The sequence below is a fragment of the Rhodnius prolixus genome, unplaced genomic scaffold (assembly GCF_049639745.1).
Source record: "Rhodnius prolixus isolate KJV_2025 unplaced genomic scaffold, Rpr scaffold_7, whole genome shotgun sequence".
In the NCBI taxonomy this organism is placed as follows: Eukaryota; Metazoa; Arthropoda; class Insecta; order Hemiptera; family Reduviidae; genus Rhodnius; species Rhodnius prolixus.
The window spans coordinates 1,389,690-1,412,372 of NW_027411582.1; the positions used below are offsets into that span (position 1 = coordinate 1,389,690).

The window sequence follows — 22,683 nt, forward strand, 5'->3', positions numbered from 1 at the left end:
AACAAAATTTAACCCTAAATATCTCGTTTTTTGCTCGATAGATTTTAACTAAAATTTACACAATTATAGACAATAGTAGTCTCCATATACAGGTACAATATAAACAGAATCTATTGAGTAGTTTACTAGATATTTAAAGTTTTCACTTTATAGAATAGAAACAAAATTTAACCCTAAATATCTCGTTTACTGCTTGATAAATTTTTACTAAAATTTACACAATTATAGACAATAGTAGTCTCCATATACAGGTACAATATAAACTGAATCTATTGAGTAGTTTACGAGATATTTGAAGTTAAAGTTTTCACTTTATAGAATAGAAACAAAATTTAACCCTAAATATCTCATTTTCTGCTCGATAGATTTTAACTAAACTTTACACAATTATAGACAATAGTAGTCTCCATATACAGGTAAAATATAAACAGAATCTATTGAGTAGTTTACTAGATATTTGAAGTTAAAGTTTTCACTTTATAGAATAGAAACAAAATTTAACCCTAAATATCTCGTTTTCTGCTCGATAGATTTTAACTAAAATTTACACAATTATAGACAATAGTCGTCTCCATATACAGGTACAATATAAACAGAATCTATTGAGTAGTTTACTAGATATTTGAAGTTAAAGTTTTCACTTTATAGAATAGAAACAAAATTTAACCCTAAATATCTCATTTTCTGGTCGATAGATTTTAACTAAACTTTACACAATTATAGACAATAGTAGTCTCCATATATAGGTAAAATATAAACAGAATCTACTGAGTAGTTTACTAGATATTTGAAGTTAAAATTTTCACTTTATAGAATAGAAACAAAATTTAACCCTAAATATCTCATTTTCTGGTCGATAGATTTTAACTAAACTTTACACAATTATAGACAATAGTAGTCTCCATATATAGGTAAAATATAAACAGAATCTATTGAGTAGTTTACTAGATATTTGAAGTTAAAGTTTTCACTTTATAGAATAGAAACAAAATTTAACCCTAAATATCTCATTTTCTGGTCGATAGATTTTAACTAAACTTTACACAATTATAGACAATAGTAGTCTCCATATACAGGTAAAATATAAACAGAATCTATTGAGTAGTTTACGAGATATTTGAAGTTAAAGTTTTCACTTTATAGAATAGAAACAAAATTTAACCCTAAATATCTCATTTTCTGGTCGATAGATTTTAACTAAACTTTACACAATTATAGACAATAGTAGTCTCCATATATAGGTAAAATATAAACAGAATCTATTGAGTAGTTTACTAGATATTTGAAGTTAAAGTTTTCACTTTATAGAATAGAAACAAAATTTAACCCTAAATATCTCATTTTCTGGTCGATAGATTTTAACTAAACTTTACACAATTATAGACAATAGTAGTCTCCATATACAGGTACAATATAAACAGAATCTATTTAGTAGTTTACTAGATATTTGAAGTTAAAGTTTTCACTTTATAGAATAGAAACAAAATTTAACCCTAAATATCTCGTTTTTTGCTCGATAGATTTTAACTAAAATTTACACAATTATAGACAATAGTAGTCTCCATATACAGGTACAATATAAACAGAATCTATTGAGTAGTTTACTAGATATTTGAAGTTAAAGTTTTCACTTTATAGAATAGAAACAAAATTTAACCCTAAATATCTCGTTTTTTGCTCGATAGATTTTAACTAAAATTTACACAATTATAGACAATAGTAGTCTTCATATACAGGTACAATATAAACAGAATCTATTGAGTAGTTTACTAGATATTTGAAGTTAAAGTTTTCACTTTATAGAATAGAAACAAAATTTAACCCTAACTATCTCGTTTACTGCTCGATAAATTTTTACTAAAATTTACACAATTATAGACAATAGTAGTCTCCATATACAGGTACAATATAAACAGAATCTATTGAGTAGTTTACTAGATATTTGAAGTTAAAGTTTTCACTTTATAGAATAGAAACAAAATTTAACCCTAAATATCTCGTTTTTTGCTCGATAGATTTTAACTAAAATTTACACAATTATAGACAATAGTAGTCTCCATATACAGGTACAATATAAACAGAATCTATTGAGTAGTTTACTAGATATTTAAAGTTTTCACTTTATAGAATAGAAACAAAATTTAACCCTAACTATCTCGTTCACTGCTCGATAAATTTTTACTAAAATTTACACAATTATAGACAATAGTAGTCTCCATATACAGGTACAATATAAACAGAATCTACTGAGTAGTTTACTACATATTTGAAGTTAAAGTTTTCACTTTATAGAATAGAAACAAAATTTAACCCTAAATATCTCGTTTTTTGCTCGATAGATTTTAACTAAAATTTACACAATTATAGACAATAGTAGTCTCCATATACAGGTACAATATAAACAGAATCTATTGAGTAGTTTACTAGATATTTGAAGTTAAAGTTTTCACTTTATAGAATAGAAACAAAATTTAACCCTAAATATCTCGTTTTTTGCTCGATAGATTTTAACTAAAATTTACACAATTATAGACAATAGTAGTCTCCATATACAGGTACAATATAAACAGAATCTATTGAGTAGTTTACTAGATATTTAAAGTTTTCACTTTATAGAATAGAAACAAAATTTAACCCTAAATATCTCGTTTACTGCTTGATAAATTTTTACTAAAATTTACACAATTATAGACAATAGTAGTCTCCATATACAGGTACAATATAAACTGAATCTATTGAGTAGTTTACGAGATATTTGAAGTTAAAGTTTTCACTTTATAGAATAGAAACAAAATTTAACCCTAAATATCTCATTTTCTGCTCGATAGATTTTAACTAAACTTTACACAATTATAGACAATAGTAGTCTCCATATACAGGTAAAATATAAACAGAATCTATTGAGTAGTTTACTAGATATTTGAAGTTAAAGTTTTCACTTTATAGAATAGAAACAAAATTTAACCCTAAATATCTCGTTTTCTGCTCGATAGATTTTAACTAAAATTTACACAATTATAGACAATAGTCGTCTCCATATACAAGTACAATATAAACAGAATCTATTGAGTAGTTTACTAGATATTTGAAGTTAAAGTTTTCACTTTATAGAATAGAAACAAAATTTAACCCTAAATATCTCATTTTCTGGTCGATAGATTTTAACTAAACTTTACACAATTATAGACAATAGTAGTCTCCATATATAGGTAAAATATAAACAGAATCTACTGAGTAGTTTACTAGATATTTGAAGTTAAAATTTTCACTTTATAGAATAGAAACAAAATTTAACCCTAAATATCTCATTTTCTGGTCGATAGATTTTAACTAAACTTTACACAATTATAGACAATAGTAGTCTCCATATATAGGTAAAATATAAACAGAATCTATTGAGTAGTTTACTAGATATTTGAAGTTAAAGTTTTCACTTTATAGAATAGAAACAAAATTTAACCCTAAATATCTCATTTTCTGGTCGATAGATTTTAACTAAACTTTACACAATTATAGACAATAGTAGTCTCCATATACAGGTAAAATATAAACAGAATCTATTGAGTAGTTTACGAGATATTTGAAGTTAAAGTTTTCACTTTATAGAATAGAAACAAAATTTAACCCTAAATATCTCATTTTCTGGTCGATAGATTTTAACTAAACTTTACACAATTATAGACAATAGTAGTCTCCATATATAGGTAAAATATAAACAGAATCTATTGAGTAGTTTACTAGATATTTGAAGTTAAAGTTTTCACTTTATAGAATAGAAACAAAATTTAACCCTAAATATCTCATTTTCTGGTCGATAGATTTTAACTAAACTTTACACAATTATAGACAATAGTAGTCTCCATATACAGGTAAAATATAAACAGAATCTATTGAGTAGTTTACTAGATATTTGAAGTTAAAGTTTTCACTTTATAGAATAGAAACAAAATTTAACCCTAAATATCTCATTTTCTGGTCGATAGATTTTAACTAAACTTTACACAATTATAGACAATAGTAGTCTCCATATACAGGTAAAATATAAACAGAATCTATTGAGTAGTTTACGAGATATTTGAAGTTAAAGTTTTCACTTTATAGAATAGAAACAAAATTTAACCCTAAATATCTCATTTTCTGGTCGATAGATTTTAACTAAACTTTACACAATTATAGACAATAGTAGTCTCCATATACAGGTAAAATATAAACAGAATCTATTGAGTAGTTTACGAGATATTTGAAGTTAAAGTTTTCACTTTATAGAATAGAAACAAAATTTAACCCTAAATATCTCGTTTTTTGCTCGATAGATTTTTACTAAAATTTACACAATTATAGACAATAGTAGTCTCCATATACAGGTACAATATAAACAGAATCTATTGAGTAGTTTACTAGATATTTGAAGTTAAAGTTTTCACTTTATAGAATACAAACAAAATTTAACCCTAAATATCTCGTTTTTTGCTCGATAGATTTTAACTAAAATTTACACAATTATAGACAATAGTAGTCTCCATATACAGGTACAATATAAACAGAATCTATTGAGTAGTTTAGTAGATATTTAAAGTTTTCACTTTATAGAATAGAAACAAAATTTAACCCTAACTATCTCGTTTACTGCTCGATAAATTTTTACTAAAATTTACACAATTATAGACAATAGTAGTCTTCATATACAGGTACAATATAAACAGAATCTATTGAGTAGTTTACTAGATATTTGAAGTTAAAGTTTTCACTTTATAGAATAGAAACAAAATTTAACCCTAACTATCTCGTTTACTGCTCGATAAATTTTTACTAAAATTTACACAATTATAGACAATAGTAGTCTCCATATACAGGTACAATATAAACAGAATCTATTGAGTAGTTTACTAGATATTTGAAGTTAAAGTTTTCACTTTATAGAATAGAAACAAAATTTAACCCTAAATATCTCGTTTTTTGCTCGATAGATTTTAACTAAAATTTACACAATTATAGACAATAGTAGTCTCCATATACAGGTACAATATAAACAGAATCTATTGAGTAGTTTACTAGATATTTAAAGTTTTCACTTTATAGAATAGAAACAAAATTTAACCCTAACTATCTCGTTCACTGCTCGATAAATTTTTACTAAAATTTACACAATTATAGACAATAGTAGTCTCCATATACAGGTACAATATAAACAGAATCTACTGAGTAGTTTACTACATATTTGAAGTTAAAGTTTTCACTTTATAGAATAGAAACAAAATTTAACCCTAAATATCTCGTTTTTTGCTCGATAGATTTTAACTAAAATTTACACAATTATAGACAATAGTAGTCTCCATATACAGGTACAATATAAACAGAATCTATTGAGTAGTTTACTAGATATTTGAAGTTAAAGTTTTCACTTTATAGAATAGAAACAAAATTTAACCCTAAATATCTCGTTTTTTGCTCGATAGATTTTAACTAAAATTTACACAATTATAGACAATAGTAGTCTCCATATACAGGTACAATATAAACAGAATCTATTGAGTAGTTTACTAGATATTTAAAGTTTTCACTTTATAGAATAGAAACAAAATTTAACCCTAAATATCTCGTTTACTGCTTGATAAATTTTTACTAAAATTTACACAATTATAGACAATAGTAGTCTCCATATACAGGTACAATATAAACTGAATCTATTGAGTAGTTTACGAGATATTTGAAGTTAAAGTTTTCACTTTATAGAATAGAAACAAAATTTAACCCTAAATATCTCATTTTCTGCTCGATAGATTTTAACTAAACTTTACACAATTATAGACAATAGTAGTCTCCATATACAGGTAAAATATAAACAGAATCTATTGAGTAGTTTACTAGATATTTGAAGTTAAAGTTTTCACTTTATAGAATAGAAACAAAATTTAACCCTAAATATCTCGTTTTCTGCTCGATAGATTTTAACTAAAATTTACACAATTATAGACAATAGTCGTCTCCATATACAGGTACAATATAAACAGAATCTATTGAGTAGTTTACTAGATATTTGAAGTTAAAGTTTTCACTTTATAGAATAGAAACAAAATTTAACCCTAAATATCTCATTTTCTGGTCGATAGATTTTAACTAAACTTTACACAATTATAGACAATAGTAGTCTCCATATATAGGTAAAATATAAACAGAATCTACTGAGTAGTTTACTAGATATTTGAAGTTAAAATTTTCACTTTATAGAATAGAAACAAAATTTAACCCTAAATATCTCATTTTCTGGTCGATAGATTTTAACTAAACTTTACACAATTATAGACAATAGTAGTCTCCATATATAGGTAAAATATAAACAGAATCTATTGAGTAGTTTACTAGATATTTGAAGTTAAAGTTTTCACTTTATAGAATAGAAACAAAATTTAACCCTAAATATCTCATTTTCTGGTCGATAGATTTTAACTAAACTTTACACAATTATAGACAATAGTAGTCTCCATATACAGGTAAAATATAAACAGAATCTATTGAGTAGTTTACGAGATATTTGAAGTTAAAGTTTTCACTTTATAGAATAGAAACAAAATTTAACCCTAAATATCTCATTTTCTGGTCGATAGATTTTAACTAAACTTTACACAATTATAGACAATAGTAGTCTCCATATATAGGTAAAATATAAACAGAATCTATTGAGTAGTTTACTAGATATTTGAAGTTAAAGTTTTCACTTTATAGAATAGAAACAAAATTTAACCCTAAATATCTCATTTTCTGGTCGATAGATTTTAACTAAACTTTACACAATTATAGACAATAGTAGTCTCCATATACAGGTACAATATAAACAGAATCTATTTAGTAGTTTACTAGATATTTGAAGTTAAAGTTTTCACTTTATAGAATAGAAACAAAATTTAACCCTAAATATCTCGTTTTTTGCTCGATAGATTATAACTAAAATTTACACAATTATAGACAATAGTAGTCTCCATATACAGGTACAATATAAACAGAATCTATTGAGTAGTTTACTAGATATTTGAAGTTAAAGTTTTCACTTTATAGAATGGAAACAAAATTTAACCCTAAATATCTCGTTTTTTGCTCGATAGATTTTAACTAAAATTTACACAATTATAGACAATAGTAGTCTTCATATACAGGTACAATATAAACAGAATCTATTGAGTAGTTTACTAGATATTTGAAGTTAAAGTTTTCACTTTATAGAATAGAAACAAAATTTAACCCTAACTATCTCGTTTACTGCTCGATAAATTTTTACTAAAATTTACACAATTATAGACAATAGTAGTCTCCATATACAGGTACAATATAAACAGAATCTATTGAGTAGTTTACTAGATATTTGAAGTTAAAGTTTTCACTTTATAGAATAGAAACAAAATTTAACCCTAAATATCTCGTTTTTTGCTCGATAGATTTTAACTAAACTTTACACAATTATAGACAATAGTAGTCTCCATATATAGGTAAAATATAAACAGAATCTACTGAGTAGTTTACTAGATATTTGAAGTTAAAATTTTCACTTTATAGAATAGAAACAAAATTTAACCCTAAATATCTCATTTTCTGGTCGATAGATTTTAACTAAACTTTACACAATTATAGACAATAGTAGTCTCCATATATAGGTAAAATATAAACAGAATCTATTGAGTAGTTTACTAGATATTTGAAGTTAAAGTTTTCACTTTATAGAATAGAAACAAAATTTAACCCTAAATATCTCATTTTCTGGTCGATAGATTTTAACTAAACTTTACACAATTATAGACAATAGTAGTCTCCATATACAGGTAAAATATAAACAGAATCTATTGAGTAGTTTACGAGATATTTGAAGTTAAAGTTTTCACTTTATAGAATAGAAACAAAATTTAACCCTAAATATCTCATTTTCTGGTCGATAGATTTTAACTAAACTTTACACAATTATAGACAATTGTAGTCTCCATATATAGGTAAAATATAAACAGAATCTATTGAGTAGTTTACTAGATATTTGAAGTTAAAGTTTTCACTTTATAGAATAGAAACAAAATTTAACCCTAAATATCTCATTTTCTGGTCGATAGATTTTAACTAAACTTTACACAATTATAGACAATAGTAGTCTCCATATACAGGTAAAATATAAACAGAATCTATTGAGTAGTTTACTAGATATTTGAAGTTAAAGTTTTCACTTTATAGAATAGAAACAAAATTTAACCCTAAATATCTCATTTTCTGGTCGATAGATTTTAACTAAACTTTACACAATTATAGACAATAGTAGTCTCCATATACAGGTAAAATATAAACAGAATCTATTGAGTAGTTTACGAGATATTTGAAGTTAAAGTTTTCACTTTATAGAATAGAAACAAAATTTAACCCTAAATATCTCATTTTCTGGTCGATAGATTTTAACTAAACTTTACACAATTATAGACAATAGTAGTCTCCATATACAGGTAAAATATAAACAGAATCTATTGAGTAGTTTACGAGATATTTGAAGTTAAAGTTTTCACTTTATAGAATAGAAACAAAATTTAACCCTAAATATCTCGTTTTTTGCTCGATAGATTTTTACTAAAATTTACACAATTATAGACAATAGTAGTCTCCATATACAGGTACAATATAAACAGAATCTATTGAGTAGTTTACTAGATATTTGAAGTTAAAGTTTTCACTTTATAGAATACAAACAAAATTTAACCCTAAATATCTCGTTTTTTGCTCGATAGATTTTAACTAAAATTTACACAATTATAGACAATAGTAGTCTCCATATACAGGTACAATATAAACAGAATCTATTGAGTAGTTTACTAGATATTTAAAGTTTTCACTTTATAGAATAGAAACAAAATTTAACCCTAACTATCTCGTTTACTGCTCGATAAATTTTTACTAAAATTTACACAATTATAGACAATAGTAGTCTTCATATACAGGTACAATATAAACAGAATCTATTGAGTAGTTTACTAGATATTTGAAGTTAAAGTTTTCACTTTATAGAATAGAAACAAAATTTAACCCTAACTATCTCGTTTACTGCTCGATAAATTTTTACTAAAATTTACACAATTATAGACAATAGTAGTCTCCATATACAGGTACAATATAAACAGAATCTATTGAGTAGTTTACTAGATATTTGAAGTTAAAGTTTTCACTTTATAGAATACAAACAAAATTTAACCCTAAATATCTCGTTTTTTGCTCGATAGATTTTAACTAAAATTTACACAATTATAGACAATAGTAGTCTCCATATACAGGTACAATATAAACAGAATCTATTGAGTAGTTTACTAGATATTTAAAGTTTTCACTTTATAGAATAGAAACAAAATTTAACCCTAACTATCTCGTTTACTGCTCGATAAATTTTTACTAAAATTTACACAATTATAGACAATAGTAGTCTCCATATACAGGTACAATATAAACAGAATCTATTGAGTAGTTTACTAGATATTTGAAGTTAAAGTTTTCACTTTATAGAATAGAAACAAAATTTAACCCTAAATATCTCGTTTTTTGCTCGATAGATTTTAACTAAAATTTACACAATTATAGACAATAGTAGTCTCCATATACAGGTACAATATAAACAGAATCTATTGAGTAGTTTACTAGATATTTGAAGTTAAAGTTTTCACTTTATAGAATAGAAACAAAATTTAACCCTAAATATCTCGTTTTTTGCTCGATAGATTTTAACTAAAATTTACACAATTATAGACAATAGTAGTCTCCATATACAGGTACAATATAAACAGAATCTATTGAGTAGTTTACTAGATATTTAAAGTTTTCACTTTATAGAATAGAAACAAAATTTAACCCTAACTATCTCGTTTACTGCTCGATAAATTTTTACTAAAATTTACACAATTATAGACAATAGTAGTCTCCATATACAGGTACAATATAAACAGAATCTATTGAGTAGTTTACTAGATATTTGAAGTTAAAGTTTTCACTTTATAGAATAGAAACAAAATTTAACCCTAAATATCTCGTTTTTTGCTCGATAGATTTTAACTAAAATTTACACAATTATAGACAATAGTAGTCTCCATATACAGGTACAATATAAACAGAATCTATTGAGTAGTTTACTAGATATTTAAAGTTTTCACTTTATAGAGTAGAAACAAAATTTAACCCTAACTATCTCGTTTACTGCTCGATAAATTTTTACTAAAATTTACACAATTATAGACAATAGTAGTCTCCATATACAGGTACAATATAAACAGAATCTACTGAGTAGTTTACTACATATTTGAAGTTAAAGTTTTCACTTTATAGAATAGAAACAAAATTTAACCCTAAATATCTCGTTTTTTGCACGATAGATTTTAACTAAAATTTACACAATTATAGACAATAGTAGTCTCCATATACAGGTACAATATAAACAGAATCTATTGAGTAGTTTACTAGATATTTGAAGTTAAAGTTTTCACTTTATAGAATAGAAACAAAATTTAACCCTAAATATCTCGTTTTTTGCTCGATAGATTTTAACTAAAATTTACACAATTATAGACAATAGTAGTCTCCATATACAGGTACAATATAAACAGAATCTATTGAGTAGTTTACTAGATATTTAAAGTTTTCACTTTATAGAATAGAAACAAAATTTAACCCTAAATATCTCGTTTACTGCTCGATAAATTTTTACTAAAATTTACACAATTATAGACAATAGTAGTCTCCATATACAGGTACAATATAAACAGAATCTATTGAGTAGTTTACGAGATATTTGAAGTTAAAGTTTTCACTTTATAGAATAGAAACAAAATTTAACCCTAAATATCTCATTTTCTGCTCGATAGATTTTAACTAAACTTTACACAATTATAGACAACAGTAGTCTCCATATACAGGTAAAATATAAACAGAATCTATTGAGTAGTTTACTAGATATTTGAAGTTAAAGTTTTCACTTTATAGAATAGAAACAAAATTTAACCCTAAATATCTCGTTTTCTGCTCGATAGATTTTAACTAAAATTTACACAATTATAGACAATAGTCGTCTCCATATACAGGTACAATATAAACAGAATCTATTGAGTAGTTTACTAGATATTTGAAGTTAAAGTTTTCACTTTATAGAATAGAAACAAAATTTAACCCTAAATATCTCATTTTCTGGTCGATAGATTTTAACTAAACTTTACACAATTATAGACAATAGTAGTCTCCATATATAGGTAAAATATAGACAGAATCTACTGAGTAGTTTACTAGATATTTGAAGTTAAAGTTTTCACTTTATAGAATAGAAACAAAATTTAACCCTAAATATCTCATTTTCTGGTCGATAGATTTTAACTAAACTTTACACAATTATAGACAATAGTAGTCTCCATATACAGGTACAATATAAACAGAATCTATTGAGTAGTTTACTAGATATTTGAAGTTAAAGTTTTCACTTTATAGAATAGAAACAAAATTTAACCCTAAATATCTCGTTTTTTGCTCGATAGATTTTAACTAAAATTTACACAATTATAGACAATAGTAGTCTCCATATACAGGTACAATATAAACAGAATCTATTGAGTAGTTTACTAGATATTTGAAGTTAAAGTTTTCACTTTATAGAATAGAAACAAAATTTAACCCTAAATATCTCATTTTCTGGTCGATAGATTTTAACTAAAATTTACACAATTATAGACAATAGTAGTCTCCATATACAGGTACAATATAAACAGAATCTATTGAGTAGTTTACTAGATATTTAAAGTTTTCACTTTATAGAATAGAAACAAAATTTAACCCTAACTATCTCGTTTACTGCTCGATAAATTTTTACTAAAATTTACACAATTATAGACAATAGTAGTCTCCATATACAGGTAAAATATAAACAGAATCTATTGAGTAGTTTACTAGATATTTGAAGTTAAAGTTTTCACTTTATAGAATAGAAACAAAATTTAACCCTAAATATCTCATTTTCTGGTCGATAGATTTTAACTAAACTTTACACAATTATAGACAATAGTAGTCTCCATATACAGGTAAAATATAAACAGAATCTATTGAGTAGTTTACGAGATATTTGAAGTTAAAGTTTTCACTTTATAGAATAGAAACAAAATTTAACCCTAAATATCTCATTTTCTGGTCGATAGATTTTAACTAAACTTTACACAATTATAGACAATAGTAGTCTCCATATATAGGTAAAATATAAACAGAATCTACTGAGTAGTTTACTAGATATTTGAAGTTAAAGTTTTCACTTTATAGAATAGAAACAAAATTTAACTCTAAATATCTCATTTTCTGGTCGATAGATTTTAACTAAACTTTACACAATTATAGACAATAGTAGTCTCCATATATAGGTAAAATATAAACAGAATCTATTGAGTAGTTTACTAGATATTTGAAGTTAAAGTTTTCACTTTATAGAATAGAAACAAAATTTAACCCTAAATATCTCATTTTCTGGTCGATAGATTTTAACTAAACTTTACACAATTATAGACAATAGTAGTCTCCATATACAGGTAAAATATAAACAGAATCTATTGAGTAGTTTACGAGATATTTGAAGTTAAAGTTTTCACTTTATAGAATAGAAACAAAATTTAACCCTAAATATCTCGTTTTTTGCTCGATAGATTTTAACTAAAATTTACACAATTATAGACAATAGTAGTCTCCATATACAGGTACAATATAAACAGAATCTATTAAGTAGTTTACTAGATATTTGAAGTTAAAGTTTTCACTTTATAGAATAGAAACAAAATTTAACCCTAAATATCTCGTTTTTTGCTCGATAGATTTTAACTAAAATTTACACAATTATAGACAATAGTAGTCTCCATATACAGGTACAATATAAACAGAATCTATTGAGTAGTTTACTAGATATTTAAAGTTTTCACTTTATAGAATAGAAACAAAATTTAACCCTAAATATCTCGTTTACTGCTCGATAAATTTTTACTAAAATTTACACAATTATAGACAATAGTAGTCTCCATATACAGGTACAATATAAACAGAATCTATTGAGTAGTTTACGAGATATTTGAAGTTAAAGTTTTCACTTTATAGAATAGAAACAAAATTTAACCCTAAATATCTCATTTTCTGCTCGATAGATTTTAACTAAACTTTACACAATTATAGACAATAGTAGTCTCCATATACAGGTACAATATAAACAGAATCTATTGAGTAGTTTACTAGATATTTGAAGTTAAAGTTTTCACTTTATAGAATAGAAACAAAATTTAACCCTAAATATCTCATTTTCTGGTCGATAGATTTTAACTAAACTTTACACAATTATAGACAATAGTAGTCTCCATATATAGGTAAAATATAAACAGAATCTACTGAGTAGTTTACTAGATATTTGAAGTTAAAGTTTTCACTTTATAGAATAGAAACAAAATTTAACCCTAAATATCTCATTTTCTGGTCGATAGATTTTAACTAAACTTTACACAATTATAGACAATAGTAGTCTCCATATACAGGTACAATATAAACAGAATCTATTGAGTAGTTTACTAGATATTTGAAGTTAAAGTTTTCACTTTATAGAATAGAAACAAAATTTAACCCTAAATATCTCGTTTTTTGCTCGATAGATTTTAACTAAAATTTACACAATTATAGACAATAGTAGTCTCCATATACAGGTACAATATAAACAGAATCTATTGAGTAGTTTATTAGATATTTGAAGTTAAAGTTTTCACTTTATAGAATAGAAACAAAATTTAACCCTAAATATCTCATTTTCTGGTCGATAGATTTTAACTAAAATTTACACAATTATAGACAATAGTAGTCTCCATATACAGGTACAATATAAACAGAATCTATTGAGTAGTTTACTAGATATTTAAAGTTTTCACTTTATAGAATAGAAACAAAATTTAACCCTAACTATCTCGTTTACTGCTCGATAAATTTTTACTAAAATTTACACAATTATAGACAATAGTAGTCTCCATATACAGGTAAAATATAAACAGAATCTATTGAGTAGTTTACTAGATATTTGAAGTTAAAGTTTTCACTTTATAGAATAGAAACAAAATTTAACCCTAAATATCTCATTTTCTGGTCGATAGATTTTAACTAAACTTTACACAATTATAGACAATAGTAGTCTCCATATACAGGTAAAATATAAACAGAATCTATTGAGTAGTTTACGAGATATTTGAAGTTAAAGTTTTCACTTTATAGAATAGAAACAAAATTTAACCCTAAATATCTCATTTTCTGGTCGATAGATTTTAACTAAACTTTACACAATTATAGACAATAGTAGTCTCCATATATAGGTAAAATATAAACAGAATCTACTGAGTAGTTTACTAGATATTTGAAGTTAAAGTTTTCACTTTATAGAATAGAAACAAAATTTAATCCTAAATATCTCATTTTCTGGTCGATAGATTTTAACTAAACTTTACACAATTATAGACAATAGTAGTCTCCATATACAGGTACAATATAAACAGAATCTATTGAGTAGTTTACTAGATATTTGAAGTTAAAGTTTTCACTTTATAGAATAGAAACAAAATTTAACCCTAAATATCTCGTTTTTTGCTCGATAGATTTTAACTAAAATTTACACAATTATAGACAATAGTAGTCTCCATATACAGGTACAATATAAACAGAATCTATTGAGTAGTTTACTAGATATTTGAAGTTAAAGTTTTCACTTTATAGAATAGAAACAAAATTTAACCCTAAATATCTCATTTTCTGGTCGATAGATTTTAACTAAAATTTACACAATTATAGACAATAGTAGTCTCCATATACAGGTACAATATAAACAGAATCTATTGAGTAGTTTACTAGATATTTAAAGTTTTCACTTTATAGAATAGAAACAAAATTTAACCCTAACTATCTCGTTTACTGCTCGATAAATTTTTACTAAAATTTACACAATTATAGACAATAGTAGTCTCCATATACAGGTAAAATATAAACAGAATCTATTGAGTAGTTTACTAGATATTTGAAGTTAAAGTTTTCACTTTATAGAATAGAAACAAAATTTAACCCTAAATATCTCATTTTCTGGTCGATAGATTTTAACTAAACTTTACACAATTATAGACAATAGTAGTCTCCATATACAGGTAAAATATAAACAGAATCTATTGAGTAGTTTACGAGATATTTGAAGTTAAAGTTTTCACTTTATAGAATAGAAACAAAATTTAACCCTAAATATCTCATTTTCTGGTCGATAGATTTTAACTAAACTTTACACAATTATAGACAATAGTAGTCTCCATATATAGGTAAAATATAAACAGAATCTACTGAGTAGTTTACTAGATATTTGAAGTTAAAGTTTTCACTTTATAGAATAGAAACAAAATTTAACTCTAAATATCTCATTTTCTGGTCGATAGATTTTAACTAAACTTTACACAATTATAGACAATAGTAGTCTCCATATATAGGTAAAATATAAACAGAATCTATTGAGTAGTTTACTAGATATTTGAAGTTAAAGTTTTCACTTTATAGAATAGAAACAAAATTTAACCCTAAATATCTCATTTTCTGGTCGATAGATTTTAACTAAACTTTACACAATTATAGACAATAGTAGTCTCCATATACAGGTAAAATATAAACAGAATCTATTGAGTAGTTTACGAGATATTTGAAGTTAAAGTTTTCACTTTATAGAATAGAAACAAAATTTAACCCTAAATATCTCGTTTTTTGCTCGATAGATTTTAACTAAAATTTACACAATTATAGACAATAGTAGTCTCCATATACAGGTACAATATAAACAGAATCTATTGAGTAGTTTACTAGATATTTGAAGTTAAAGTTTTCACTTTATAGAATAGAAACAAAATTTAACCCTAAATATCTCGTTTTTTGCTCGATAGATTTTAACTAAAATTTACACAATTATAGACAATAGTAGTCTCCATATACAGGTACAATATAAACAGAATCTATTGAGTAGTTTACTAGATATTTAAAGTTTTCACTTTATAGAATAGAAACAAAATTTAACCCTAAATATCTCGTTTACTGCTCGATAAATTTTTACTAAAATTTACACAATTATAGACAATAGTAGTCTCCATATACAGGTACAATATAAACAGAATCTATTGAGTAGTTTACGAGATATTTGAAGTTAAAGTTTTCACTTTATAGAATAGAAACAAAATTTAACCCTAAATATCTCATTTTCTGCTCGATAGATTTTAACTAAACTTTACACAATTATAGACAATAGTAGTCTCCATATACAGGTAAAATATAAACAGAATCTATTGAGTAGTTTACTAGATATTTGAAGTTAAAGTTTTCACTTTATAGAATAGAAACAAAATTTAACCCTAAATATCTCGTTTTCTGCTCGATAGATTTTAACTAAAATTTACACAATTATAGACAATAGTCGTCTCCATATACAGGTACAATATAAACAGAATCTATTGAGTAGTTTACTAGATATTTGAAGTTAAAGTTTTCACTTTATAGAATAGAAACAAAATTTAACCCTAAATATCTCATTTTCTGGTCGATAGATTTTAACTAAACTTTACACAATTATAGACAATAGTAGTCTCCATATATAGGTAAAATATAAACAGAATCTACTGAGTAGTTTACTAGATATTTGAAGTTAAAGTTTTCACTTTATAGAATAGAAACAAAATTTAACCCTAAATATCTCATTTTCTGGTCGATAGATTTTAACTAAACTTTACACAATTATAGACAATAGTAGTCTCCATATACAGGTACAATATAAACAGAATCTATTGAGTAGTTTACTAGATATTTGAAGTTAAAGTTTTCACTTTATAGAATAGAAACAAAATTTAACCCTAGATATCTCGTTTTTTGCTCGATAGATTTTAACTAAAATTTACAAAATTATAGACAATAGTAGTCTCCATATACAGGTACAATATAAACAGAATCTATTGAGTAGTTTACTAGATATTTGAAGTTAAAGTTTTCACTTTATAGAATAGAAACAAAATTTAACCCTAAATATCTCATTTTCTGGTCGATAGATTTTAACTAAAATTTACACAATTATAGACAATAGTAGTCTCCATATACAGGTACAATATAAACAGAATCTATTGAGTAGTTTACTAGATATTTAAAGTTTTCACTTTATAGAATAGAAACAAAATTTAACCCTAACTATCTCGTTTACTGCTCGATAAATTTTTACTAAAATTTACACAATTATAGACAATAGTAGTCTCCATATACAGGTAAAATATAAACAGAATCTATTGAGTAGTTTACTAGATATTTGAAGTTAAAGTTTTCACTTTATAGAATAGAAACAAAATTTAACCCTAAATATCTCATTTTCTGGTCGATAGATTTTAACTAAACTTTACACAATTATAGACAATAGTAGTCTCCATATACAGGTAAAATATAAACAGAATCTATTGAGTAGTTTACGAGATATTTGAAGTTAAAGTTTTCACTTTATAGAATAGAAACAAAATTTAACCCTAAATATCTCATTTTCTGGTCGATAGATTTTAACTAAACTTTACACAATTATAGACAATAGTAGTCTCCATATATAGGTAAAATATAAACAGAATCTACTGAGTAGTTTACTAGATATTTGAAGTTAAAGTTTTCACTTTATAGAATAGAAACAAAATTTAACCCTAAATATCTCATTTTCTGGTCGATAGATTTTAACTAAACTTTACACAATTATAGACAATAGTAGTCTCCATATATAGGTAAAATATAAACAGAATCTATTGAGTAGTTTACTAGATATTTGAAGTTAAAGTTTTCACTTTATAGAATAGAAACAAAATTTAACCCTAAATATCTCATTTTCTGGTCGATAGATTTTAACTAAACTTTACACAATTATAGACAATAGTAGTCTCCATATACAGGTAAAATATAAACAGAATCTATTGAGTAGTTTACGAGATATTTGAAGTTAAAGTTTTCACTTTATAGAATAGAAACAAAATTTAACCCTAAATATCTCGTTTTTTGCTCGATAGATTTTAACTAAAATTTACACAATTATAGACCATAGTAGTCTCCATATACAGGTAAAATATAAACAGAATCTACTGAGTAGTTTACTAGATATTTGAAGTTAAAGTTTTCACTTTATAGAATAGAAACAAAATTTAATCCTAAATATCTCGTTTACTGCTCGATAAATTTTTACTAAAATTTACACAATTATAGACAATAGTAGTCTCCATATACAGGTACAATATAAACAGAATCTATTGAGTAGTTTACTAGATATTTGAAGTTAAAGTTTTCACTTTATAGAATACAAACAAAATTTAACCCTAAATATCCCGTTTTCTGCTTGATAGATTTTTGCTAAACTTTACACAATTATAGACAATAGTAGTCTCCATATTCAGGTAAAATATAATTAAAATCTATCAAGTAGTTTTGGAGATATTAGAAGTTAATTATTGTTTTTTTTTTCTCGAACATGGCTCCTTTGATTTTCTTAAGCTCATCTCGCATACGAGATCTGTATCTTTTATCTGGAACCATTTTCCAGGGAAATTAGATTAATTTCTCCCCCTCTTGATATTGTGGCCCTAGACTGAAACCTAGGTTGCCTATAGGAAAATCCGGCCCTGCCTGTTCTCTTGCATTGACAGCCCCAATTTTACTGAACAAACAGTCATCTTGCAGTGAAGTTAGTCTATTATAAAAATTCATCTCCACCTGTTAGTGGCGGATGTACACAGATTACAGAGTACTGTGTGGTTGCCATAGTAGCCGAGAGGAAAACATCAGTTTAATGCATTACTGTTTTTTTTGTAGAGGTTTACCTCTTCATGCGTACGTCTATATATAGAGTTTAGAGCGCTCCCTCTGTGAACTGGGGAGCAGTAAGTTCAGAGTCCCGAGTGCTTACATACTCCAGTCTTCTTCCAAACATCGTAATCTCCTCTAGGTCATTTATCTGTACGTTACAAATAACTGCTCACTGAAGGTGAGACATTGTTTCAGTGGTCCTTTTTCGTGTTGCCTAGTTTTTGTGTTTTATCCGGCTTTAACAGTGTAAACAAAGTACATCTTGTGCGAACTGTTTGTCCGACCTCGTTTTAAACATTATCTGCATTGAATACAAAACTAGACTGGAACAAAAATAATAACGTATGTTTCTAAGAATTATTGCAGCTGATTTCTTTGTGAGTTTGTTTGTGCACGCGCTTTCTCGCTTGTTTACTAGTGTGACGTCCCCAAACTAACACCTAGGCCAAGTAATGACGTCAAGCTATATTTTTATAATCATTCTAATGGGGATTGAACCACCAATAGTGTAAATGTCTCCTTAATTTTTCTTATTGCTAGTTAGAAACAGGAAGTATTGAGATCTTATCAAGTTGTCCATGTTGACTTTTTGCCGGAAATACGAGTTTTTGGGTTTCTTAAAACTTGGTTTTTTAACGCATTGGTCTGCCTTTCTTAACGATCTTTCTGTGAATTAACAGTGGATTGTTCAAATTTGATGTTTGGTCAACTCGATATTACTAATCGATCTACACGAATCCATTACTTTCATTCTAAGAGAATTCCTGAGTAAAGTACATTTCAGGGCACGTTTGGTTCAGGCACCTTTTTCTAAATTGCTATTTCAGTGTAGCATGCGATCTCGTCTCCTGTTTAACTTTCATTAATAAGTTCTATATGCGAATGAAGTCCCAAAGAAGGAAATCACCCGAACGGAAGTGCCGTTCTTCCAAAAAAGGTTTTGTAGTTTTAATAATTTATTCTAGAACAGTTGTACGTAATATCGTACTCGACTCGCCGGTAGATCTATTCACTTTTACTTGGAATAGTTTTCCGATTAGTTTTTTAATGTGCAATTGTTAGGAGGCTTAAAGTAGAGTTCTAAAAAGGCCGTTTCAGATTTTTCTGCAATTCTAACATCTGAATAATATTTAAGAGTGAGAAATGTCGTAATCAGTCCAACGGAAGTATTCTTCAACTTGGTAGGAAGTTGTCCAAATGGTTTCATTTAAACTTGAGAAAATGTTTATTAGGCCAAATCACTTTTCTTTTTAGTTTTTCCCCTTGGAAATGGATTTTAGGAGAGTTTTGCAGCAAGTTGTAAGTTGAAGCATCACCCATCCAGTATAATCTACAGTGCGAGTATGAACAATTCAGGTTGCTGAATGATTTGAAATTTTCGCTTTTATTTAAAATCTTTTCTTTCACTAGCGAGAACACGCGATCACGCATGCTGGTTTACCATTTTGAGTTTTCAACCGGAAATCTCCGTTTTATAGTTTCCGATTCCAAAAAAAATCTGTTTTGAAACGTTAAGATAAATCGCTAAAAGTTCCAATTTGATTTTTCAAATCGGACCTGAAATGCAACTTTGTGAATCGATTTCTATTTTCTCTTCGTATGTTGATAGCTCATTGCACTCTTGTATCTTTGGAATTTGCCTTCAAGGACAGTTTGGGGGAGTAAATCTGCTCTCTAAGATTGACAGGTGTAATGTGCGGCCTCAACAAGTTGATTGTTCTGGTAGAGGTAGCTGTGACGTCACGCTCCCTTCAAGAGTGCCAGGCCTTTCTTCCCAGAGGAGTGGATAAAGATGTTTAGTAATTTCCGATTGCTTACTATAAATCTTGGAAGTAACAAAAAATCCGATATAAGTGACTCGATCGCAGCAATTTCCGCCTCCGTGGCAATTATAAATAAATAGAAATAAATAAATATCCGGAAATAGAGAGTGGAAGATAAAAATAGTTTCAACTAGAGGGATCACACCGAGCCATTCACTTATTATTTCAGAATCAGAAATATTCCAAACAGTGGGGCGCCATCTTGATGACATCATCTCTACGGATGTGTGCACCGTACTAAATAGTATTTTATTGTTCCTCTCTTACTAATGGTTTCTCTTACTACATGAGGAAGTATTACGCAATATCACGTCATGGAGCGAAGGACTCTGGGTACAAGGAAACCATTCTTAGCGCGCGGTATGCCACTGCTGTAATCTCGTTGAAAACGATTTGTCGCCCACAACTCAGATTTATTGTTTTTCGCTTGGTGCAATAAGCTTTCGGCCTAACGGAAGCCCCGATTTTTCTCTTTTCCGGTGATTTGTTCGAAAATAGCTCCAGCGATTGCCTTTTTACGGGGATTCTCAGGCAAATGCTACCGAAGGCGGCATCCTTCTAAGGTTGATTTTTTTAATCATATCGAACTATAGTTTGACGTAAAGCGCATTTGAAATAATTTGGCCTTATAAATACATATAACAAAAAAAAATCCAGGTTACTTGATTAAAGTGAGATTTTTAGGAAGATGTGAAGTTGTGCTCCCTAAATACGGTTAGCTTCCAACCTGGAAGAATTCATTTTCCAGAAAATATTAATTGAAAACCAAAAAATCGTCTCTTTATTGATTAATTAATTTGGCCTATTGTCTGGTATTGTGATCTCGTTGTATTCAATTTGAACTTTTTCTACGATTTTCCGTGTAGAAAACTGTCCGGCAGTATAAGGGTTGATCGTCAAAAAGTGCACGAAAAAGCAGGTCGTTGAAAAATACCCAACTTTGTTATGTATGTAGTAGATACAACGCAAATGTATGCAGTGGTTAAATCCAAAACAACTTTTCCGTACTGAGACCTTCTTCGTTCATATTTGGGCGATCCCTTACAAGGGATGATAGCTAGTGCCAAGAATGGGCACTATTAAATATAGTTGAAAGCAAAAGTTCTATTTATTTTTGGTACAAATTTGGCAGTTTTCTTGGTCGTGTAGATGTTTATCAGTAAACATTTGTAGAAAGTTGAGTAACATATGTCAGCTGCGCAAATTGATCATTTGACAGCTTGTCCGTCCGACGTTTACTCTTGAAATCTGTTATATTTTACAGTATATCCACAGAATGTGTAGGTTATTTTCTTGTAAGCTAGAATTGACTTAAAAGATGGCTTCTGTGTTAGACAGTTTTACTTTAACAAAAGTTTAATGTTTTATTGACCATGACGTCACAGTGATCCTAGAACCCCATAGTAATCAATATAATCTGCGATGAAGTTTTATCCCAAAGTAATGGGCCTAACTTTATTTCCAAGTTCAGATGAAAACTTCTGCCTAGAAGATGACAGTGTACCCGGAAAAGAAAAGAAAAACCTTCGATACAGTTTCACTTCCTGTTAGACCAATATTATTGTTCATACACTAAATTTTGGATAACCCATTTCATGACCATGCACTTGCAACGTGATATACGAGCTCATCATATGCGGCGGAGTCCCCCTAACCGTGATGGTATTTATAACAATAGAGACTGCTGGTGGACATGCCAACAGACCTATTCAATCCAGTTTGACTTTAAAAATAATAAAACATTAAAAGCAATCCAAAATTAGACTCAATGACAGACATATGGTTGTTAGGCGAATGTGATTGTTATAAGCATTTCTTTCAACACCAAAGAGAGAATGTAACTAACAGAGATAATGTGCACTTCTAACAGTTGCCTAGCAACATCAAACCAGCTAAAGGAAGTGTGAACACTCTCAAACTTATACTTCCTTTCACACAGTTCTGGCACTTAAAGTTCCTTTAAAAATTAGAGCTTTGAGTT

At 27.2% G+C, this 22,683-nt stretch overlaps 1 protein-coding gene across 4 annotated transcripts in view; it reads left to right on the plus strand.

Moving 5' to 3' along the window:
- The window catches only part of FipoQ (F-box/LRR-repeat protein FipoQ), a 61,933-nt gene that overhangs the window by 17,405 nt on the left and 21,845 nt on the right, over positions 1-22,683 (plus strand). The window contains exon 1 of one of the 4 annotated variants that reach the window (XM_074113285.1): positions 19,073-19,221. The exons of the other annotated variants lie outside the window; for them this stretch is intronic. The gene's annotated coding sequence lies outside the window, so the exon portion shown is untranslated. Of the gene's footprint in view, positions 1-19,072; positions 19,222-22,683 lie in introns of those variants that run through there. 4 annotated transcript variants of the gene reach the window in all.